A 9,132-nucleotide genomic window follows, 5' to 3' on the forward strand; every position below is an offset into this window, starting at 1 on the left:
CGGTGCCCCCCCCAACCCACGCCTGAAAACCCACCTGTCTGTGCCGCAGCACCGGCTGCCAATATGAAAAAGACCCTCGACAGAAGCCCCTGGCCTCCATGAACCGTGCACGGACCCCCTGCCCACACCAAACCCGCTGTTACTTAACTACTATGGCCCACACCTGTAAGTGCAGAAACTGATACAATCGACACCAGGAATTGAACACTCAACCTGGCGAACAGGAGTCTAAAACCCCAAACCATTAGGCCACCCTGACACCCGCACGCTCTCCTTGAGATCCCCAGAGGGGCCCCCGCGTAACCCCCTATGAAAGGGGGTGCTACTCAAGTCCCCAACCCCTAGTTACGTGATCCCAACGGAACCCGCTGATGACAAAAGGAGACCCACGCTCTGCAGAGACGCTAGCCAACAAATAAAGGCCCCTTCTGGTGTAGATGAGTCAGGGCGAATCTTAGCCCTCTTCTCCCCATGCTCTGTCATGCAAAAACCCCCAGCCCGCCTGCAGCGCAGCTGCCATCATGGTGAAACCACAGGGCAACTGCCCCGATAACGTACTATCGTCTATATGTGTAATTGAAGAAAAGGGAGACATTGAAAGACCAGGAATTGAACACTTGACCTTGAGAGCAAGAGTCTGAGACCTTAACCATCAGGCCACAGTGACTCCCCCATAAGGTGTGAGCCCAGTGAGACCGGTGTCCTCCTCCATAAACGAGCATCCCCGGCCCCCTCCAATACCCCCCTCCAGCCTGGCCTGCCCCAATCTGTGATCCCTTGGGTTGACCCTCATTGCGTGTGGTATCACCATGTCCATCCGGAACCATCCCCACAAAATCACCAGGCTCCCCCTTACTCCAGCAGGATGCCGCCGCTGTCCCGCCACCGTGTCCAACCCTCGCAATCACCACACACCTCAGCCGACCAGCTGAAGTCCCCTCTCACTGCATTCCGTTACCTGAGAGTCCATCCAGGACCTCCACAGCCCATCCGGCGCTGCTGCACCCTGTCCACAGATGCGTCCGAAGCCATACTCCCCTCCTGCAAAAACTAAAACAGGCTGATTGCCGCAACTCCCCCCCACCTCCGTAAAACCCCATTCCGCCACAATGATCCACTTATGTCCTCGGTCAACACCCCCTTTCCGTCACCACGTCACACTCCCCAACACTTCCCATCACACCACACCAAGTGACCCCCATCCCCTCCCCGAAAAACCCCACTCAGCCACAGCCATCTACACATGTCCTTTATCATCCAAGCTCCCATCCCTTCATACCACGACATACTCCCAATCCCGAGCCTCACACCAAACAAAATCATTCCACATATTGTAACATCGCATGGCAGAGTTCGCTGCGCGATCCCTCGTTGGAGGGGCAGGCCGCCGCGGACCCCCCACTGCTTCAGGCCAGCAACCCCGGGGCCGTCGTGCACCCCGCTGGCGATGCCCCATTACTGCTGGCATCAATCGCCCGGTCCTGGTCCCCCCCCCAGGCTGCTCCAACCTGGAGGGTCCCCAGCACCACCGGGCCTCATGCCGTGCTGGCAGTCCCTCACCCCTACCATGGGAAATCCACGACCACCAACAAATCTCCCCTCCAACCTGAGCACCCGTGCCTGCCGCAAGCCCTGTCCCTCCCCCCTCCCCCAGGAAAAAGCCTTGACCTGGCCCGACCTCACCCTGCCCTGCCCGCTGGACAAGGGGCCCCCCCTCAGCCACTTAACAGAACTATGACGCCCAGCCCAGACCTGCCGCACATAAAGGTGGTGAAACCTGCATCGTGTCCAACTGCGGAGACACACATTGCCACCAGGGCCCGCAGGCACCACCCCCTGCGCACCGGCTCCCACGGACCTCTCGGGGAATGATCATCCATCGCCCGCCGCCGCCCGCCCGCTCCCCCCCCCTTGGAAGCAGGCTCGGGGCTCAGACCGCAACCCCCCCCCCTTCCCCCCCGCCGCGCACCGCGGCTCCCCCGCACGCATGGCAGGCTGCACGCTAGCAGGGCCCAGGCCGGCCTCCAGCATCCGCCGCAGCTCAGAGCATAAAATCACCATATCCCGCAAGAGGGCCGGGCGGAAGGTTCCGGCCGCCCCACCCCACAAAACTGCCACCTCTGCTAGCCGCCACAGAACATGTCTCCCGCCCCGGAGTGGGCCGTGGCCTACCCTCTCCGCCATAATCCCAGGCACCATATTTCAGCCGGTGGCGGGCAGAGACGCGCACAGCTCCCACGGAGTCCGGCACACAGCCCGGGTGACTCCGGACCCCCACCAAACAGGCACAACCGAGGAAATACCGCACGCCAGGCCCACCCACAGATACTGGCCGACTGGCGACAAACGCCCCGCCCCCCGCGGCACACAAAACGACTAGCAAAGGCGGCATCAACGACTCGCCAGGGCACACCCCCCCTAAGAATCCAAGCACAAGTGCCGACGAAGCTCCCGTATACCCAATGAACGGTCCCAGACCCCCCGTATCCCGAGGACAAGAACGGCCACAGTACTCGGCCCAGCCGGGTGCCCCCCGATCGTCGCAGTGAGCCCATAGTGAAACCCCTTAAAGTCGGCCTCCGAACTGCGCCTAGCGAACCCCCCAACAGCCCCCACTAACCAGCACAAACTTTTTATTCTAACCCTCCCGGTGGTGCTAAGGTATCAGGAAGAGGCCGGATCCTCCTCTCCTGACACCTTAAATGCATTCCTAACTCCCGCCCCTTCCCAAACACTAAATCCCTCCCCCACCTTGTCCTTCCGGCCTTGCACGAATAGCCCCGGGGGAAGACTGGTCTGCGACCTTCACTTTCCCTGGGGGCCGTCATTGGGGACCAGAAATAATCTGAACTGACGCATTTACATGCAAGAGAGATGGTTAGTAGTTGTTTTGGCAGCGATGACAAGGGCGATGGGAGGTGCAAGCTGCAGTGTCCTCCTGGTCAGAGCCCTGTTACTTAATATTTTACAAATTAAGCACTGCAGAAGCGGCTTTGATTCTTTGTTTGTTTTCTTTCTTTCCTGGAGCGTGGGGAGGGAATGTCTAGGATTGAGGCAAGAGCGAAGGACCATCCTCCCCAAGAAAGCGGACACGAAGAACCAAGACGGAATCCAGCCCGAAGAGAGGAGCCGATGAAGGACGCCGCGATCCGCGAGGGAAACCAAACGTAAGGTAAGAGACATGATGGCAGGAAGCTGCAGGCCGTGACAACTAGTATGGCAAGCAACTTCCTGCCAAACAGCGTAGCCTTAACTCTCTGTCCGCTCCACCACCTCTGCATGCAGAGGATGACTCAGGATGTGAGCGGGGCTGACAGATCCTGGGCAAATTTCTTTTTCTCACTTATTGGGACCGGCTAATTTTAATGACTATTGCAGTACATGCTTTATTTAAAAACATATAGAATAAATCGTTAGTGAAAAAATAGGTAAAAGAGTTGCTGCAAATATGTTTGCCATTGGAAAAATGTACGGGCTGTTCAAAATATGCACAGAACCCCAAAGAGTACAACACTGGGGCAATGCTGCTTTCCTCAGCAGAACACACTTTCAGGAAGAAGACTACAAGGGAAGGAGTGCCTATCATCATGCTTGGATGAGGCGTCACAGGGGAAATACTGTTGACAAGTTGAAAGTGCTCCAATAAACTTACACTGCTCTAAACTCAGAACCATGGAAACCTGGCTGCCAGAAGGAAAGGTTTGCAGAGGAAGCGACTTGAGTGGGTTAAAAATGTCAACAGGCGCCCTGCTTCAGAGAAGTTTCCTAATTATCAAAGGATCAGCCCAGGCCCACTGAACAAATGAGGAAGACCAGACATCTGGAGGCAACAGAAGAGATGCTCCCCTTTGAAGTTTTGTTGGGAAGGGATATCAGCTAAGTGAGCAATGATTATTTATTTCTTTTAAAACATCTTTTTATTGGCATTTTAAATCGGATTATACATTCTGTACATGTACATTTAGTTATATCTTTTCACTATACTTGCTAACCCATACAGATATGGAAGTTACACATCATAAATAAAACAGAGATTGCGCCTTAATGTAAATTTTTTTGGGGGGGGGGGACAAAAAAGTAATTTATTAACCCACCTATGGAGTATTCAACCGATTTGTGTTTTAAAAAAAATATATTTTTATTAACCAACATAGAATTGACATTGTACTTTACGAGAAAATGGAAGAATATTCAAATTGACATGGAATTATATCAGTGGAGGCAGTGAAACACATAGATCAGCATCAGTATGCTACAGAAATATAGTTACTCAAGTTCTTCATTTGGGGGGACAATAGGTGGGTCACATATATATCCTCGGTAGGCATTCCATTTAACCCATATAGCGGACCATTTTTTGGGGCACCCTCGTGCTACATATACCGTTCTTTCCCTGGCCATGCACCAGAACATATCCAGCTTCCAGGCTGCAACTTTAGGAGGTACCCCCACTTCCCACAGCTGTGCAATGTTCCTTTTGGCCACCATTAGGCCCAGAGTCACCCATATAATGTCTTTGCTCGACAAGTCTGTGGGTTCCCACATATTTAACAGGCATCATTTGGCCTCAAAACCAATAATACATTCCAGGACCTCCCCTATGCATTTGTGTATTTCCACCCAGTATTTCTGAATGTGTATGCATTCCCATAGTATATGCATGAAAGTGCCTGGTTGCCCATAGTTCCTTCTACACTGTCCCTTGTCAGTTCGTCCCATGCTGACTAATTGGGATCCTGACACATAAACCCTATGTAGGACCTTAAGCTGGACCAAACGCAGTCTGGAGGAAATAGCGACCTCCCACAGTGACGGGACTGCCTCCTGCCATTCCTCATCATCAAGTTCGAGTCCATCGCTAACCCAGCACTTCATGACCGTCCGGAGCGGATCTGGTGCGTTGTTAATAATTTTTTTGTAGGTTAGAGATATTGCTTTTGTGGACAGATACCCGTCTAGAAGTCTGTCCTCTAGTGGCGAGGATTCTGGGGGAGAGTCGCCCTTGGATATGCTTGTTCTGAGAGCATGGCGCACCTGCAGGTATCGGAAATACTCAGTGTACCCAGAGTAGTTCCCAAAATGAGTGAATATATTGAGTACTCTATTGAGCGACGCTTTGGGGGAGGCCAGGTAGAGGAGAACATTGTCCACATATAGAGAGATGCGATCCTCCCAGTCAGCAGTCCACTTTAGTCCCCGGATAATTGGATCTTTAGGCTTAATGTACATTCTTATTAACGGTTAGCCTTATAATTTTCACTTCGGAATTCTGTACCACAGTATATATGTACTCAAGGGAGTTACTTCCACAACTAAGTGATCAATGATAGGTACTAGGGGTCTGACTGAGGCTATCATAGGAGCTCTTCTAAGAGAAAACTTGATGGCGCCATATTAGATTGTCCTAGAATGCAGTGCAGGAGGCTTGGGACAGTGGTGGAAGGAAGATGTGGCCTCCTGGGATGGCCAGCAGTGCCTGACATCTAGAACATTCCACTACCACTTATGAACACTACATCTGGGTAGCGACGACAGTGGAAGAATAGCCAGCTGGAAAGAGGAGACACCTGATGCTCTGAAAGATGGACTAAGGACATTATCACCAGCTGAGCCCCAGGACTGTGATGGTCTCTCCAGGGCCAGTGGTGCTGGGCCCGGTAAGGAAACTTTTTTTGCAGGTTTCCCCCCACTTTTTGCCCCCATTTGGACTACTAGCTGCTGTGCACTGGAGCCTGCTAACCAGGCCCCAGTCCCAGTGCTTTCTCCCTAAATATGATGTATGTGGATTGATAACGCCAACTGGCAAGGACTTGAACCCCCTTGTAAGTTCCTGGTAAGTGGTACCAGTGGTACCCAGGGCATGAGCTGTGCAAACTGCTCGAGCTCAACTTTACCCTCACCATGAGTAGCAAGGTCACAGCACTAGTTTTAATGTATATCAGTCACCCACACTCAGGGAGTGAAATGGCTCACCTGAGTTTACTGCAGGGGCGACATGGATGGACACGAGGCTAAACCCCAACTTCCCTAACCCACCTCCTTCGCCCAACTAAGTCATAGCAAAAGAGGGAAGGTGGGGTAGGAGGTAAACAAAACAAGGGAAGGAAGAAGGGGTAGACGTCCGCTGGATCTTCTGAGAGAGTCTTCTAGAACCCTAAAGGAGAAAGCACAAGGTGAGTACTATACATGGGTAAAAAGGCAGCTGACTAGGATTACCCCTACCCTGTTCCTAAGAGATACCTTGAATGGAAGGTGCAAAGTATGTGCGAGGAAACAACTCCCGGGGACGATGGAACACCCCCACTGTCTATAAGGACGGACAAGGGTCAATAGGTAATAGGATTGCAGAAGTTAGCATTTGAAACAAGAAAAGGACAATAAGATACAAACCTAGGTTAGAGACACCGTAGGAGTGGTAGGACCCTTAATCAAAAATAGGAATGTACCCGTTACTCCTGCATGCAGGGAAAAACTAAAAAACTAATTTCCCTAAGCAGGAGGAAGCACGGGACAAAAAAGGCAAAAAGGCAAGGGTCAAAACTATGCGAATTGCAATAGCGAAGATCTGGAATATTTTGCAATAATGATTATACTTTCTTTCTTTACAGCAACCACAATTTAAGAGAACCTCCAGAAACGCGCAACAAGAACACGGGACCATCAAATAAGTACCGTTCTTATTTAAAGCATAGTTCTGGAATTAACCAAAAACAAAGATAATGTGATCCTTTAAAAAAACTCTTTACCTAACTCTTGTTATTTCAGAACCAGGACGCAAAGGGTTAAGCCAAACAGAAGCTCCTTTGCAACAATGTTACCCGCCGGGAAGAAGCAGCAAGTCAACCAGCCCCGGAAGAACACCCGAGGACCCAGGAAGCAGAAGAACACAACTCTGCCCTATGAAGTGGAAATATATCCCAATAAATGACCTTGTTCTTCAGCTAGTCTGAGATTTCACTTGTGCCATGAGTCAAAGGACGGACATTGACTATTACAACCCCGTAGGGGGGAACAAGCTGGTGGCTGATTGATGGTCATTTGGTGAGAAAGACCCCCAGCGCCATTCCACATCTCATTCTCCACAGAGCTGTCAGAGGGCGTTAAACGGCACTAGTTCATAGAAATAAGTAACTGGGGCTAAAGAATATTGACCGGGTCAGCATCCTCGCAGTTTGAGGCGAGCATACCACAGTACTCTGGTCGGTGGCATGGCTATGCGGAGGTGGCTCAGGGGCACTGGTGGTTGTATTACTATTAGTTCCATTGTTCAAAGAAAAGCTTAGACCATCAACAGGCATAGAGGCAGCCGGATGCGCCAGCCCGGGCGCAGCCACAGACTGAAATGTATGTGCACTTGGGACTCTGGGATGCAAATCCCTCATACCCTGCAGTAGTTCTTCAATTGCTCCCAGGGGTGTAGTAAAAAGCAGAAGCAGACTGGGGTATGATAAAGAGATAGCCGCACAAGACAGGAAGTTGGTTGCAATTGGTCTACTCTTGGCCAAGCGCAGAGTGGCTATGCGTTGGGCAAGGGGCCGTGCCCCCACAATAAAGGAATGGTACTCAGACATGGTATATTGTAACACCCAGATGGATGTTTATAGCTAATTGTTACCACCCCAAAAATTACTGGAACCCTCTGCAAAAGTATTTAGTCAGTAAAGAAACGGGCGAGACTGAATGCGAGCAAATACCATTAGGATAATGCCCCAGCAAACAGATGAGTTGTTAAAACCTTGCGGAGCTAGCGATCCGCACACAGAACACAAGGGGTATCTTTACTAAAGATGCAGGGGGCACACTCCAGAACCAAGAATAAGAGGATAAGGAAATGTCGTGCCCGGGAGTGGGAGGTTGAGCATTTCGCCTGGAGGGTAAATACTGAGGAACGTCCCCTGTATGATGCCGATATATGGTATTAACGTAGCCCTGTACATGTGTCTATGTTAATAATTTGCAGGTTTACTGTATACTACTAGGGTGCCATGCTGTAAAAAGTCTGTTTTACCTGTCCGGATTAAAAAATTTAAAAAATTTAAAAAGAGATAGTTTGTTGAGATTATTATAAAAAGCTAGGCTGATTTATGTGTTTCTTTAAAGAGTGGTGATGATTTTGTCACGGTGGTTCCCCTTACACCTAAAAATTAAACACTGACATCTGCGACTAATGCAGAAATAGGTGACAATTCTGACCAAGAAGCTCAACAGAACTCAACAAGTTTGTGGGAGAGTCTGAAGGGTCTTTGGTCAAGAACGATATAGTAGGAGCTTCAGCTGATTCAGTACTGAATAAAGGGGAGGGGATCATGGTGCAGGATGAAGAGGTATCAAAAAAATCCTTGAGAAGGAATTATTGTCCCAAGAAACCTGAAGATTATGTTCAAGGCCCCCTGTTTTCCGGTTTTACTGATTTTTACAGATGAATACAGACAGAAAACATTTACTTTCTTGTTTGTATTTATTTTTAAGTGTGGATAAAAACGGAAATTGGGAGCTTTTTGAGTAATTCTAAATACACTTTGCCATGACTGCAAGGCCAGTAACTGTGTTGATTAATAGGTAAGGGTTAAGTAGTAAAGAGGCTTAAACAGCAAGGCTGATACTGAAAGGTGCATATTTTCATATAAGTGCATTGATTTATCTTCTGCGGGTGTTCATTTCACTGAGACTGGGCATGCATTCAAGCGTGACTGCATATTTATTGGTTTAAATAAATGTGGAAATATACCAGTTTCAGCTTTATTTTTTTCACAAAACACATAATAAATTTGGATAAGTACAGATAAATTGACAAAAAATAAATATGGATAAATACAGACGGAAATGGCAAAAAAATAAATACTATAAAACAGGGAGCCCTAATTGTGTTTAGGTGTGAACTGTCTTAATATCTTTTACTTTGTTTTAGCTCGGAGCATTTGCTGTTGTATTTTTGTTACCCATGTTCACAGTTACTTCTACATTATTGTTAGTAGTAGGGAGGAGTGAAACAAAGAAGAAGGAGCTGTGTTGGATTGGATTAGGTGATGTGTCCTTTACAAACCTCCTACATTGTCAGATCATGGCCCAGAATTTGTCAGTGTCAGTTGCAGGTATGCTGTGCAGCCGCAAGGCGACTTCAGTGTGCGCTCT

At 49.3% G+C, this 9,132-nt stretch overlaps 1 long non-coding RNA gene across 1 annotated transcript; it reads left to right on the top strand.

Annotated features, from left to right (window-relative positions):
* Positions 1–2,539: 2,539 nt before the first annotated feature.
* On the top strand, positions 2,540–8,013 carry LOC146785183 (uncharacterized). Its single transcript, XR_014970932.1, has 4 exons — positions 2,540–2,877; positions 3,028–3,172; positions 6,609–6,668; positions 6,766–8,013. It is a non-coding gene; the product is annotated as an uncharacterized LOC146785183 (long non-coding RNA).
* The last annotated feature ends 1,119 nt before the right edge of the window (positions 8,014–9,132 follow it).

Source organism: Triturus cristatus, chromosome 11, assembly GCF_964204655.1.
Source record: "Triturus cristatus chromosome 11, aTriCri1.1, whole genome shotgun sequence".
NCBI lineage: Eukaryota > Metazoa > Chordata > Amphibia > Caudata > Salamandridae > Triturus > Triturus cristatus.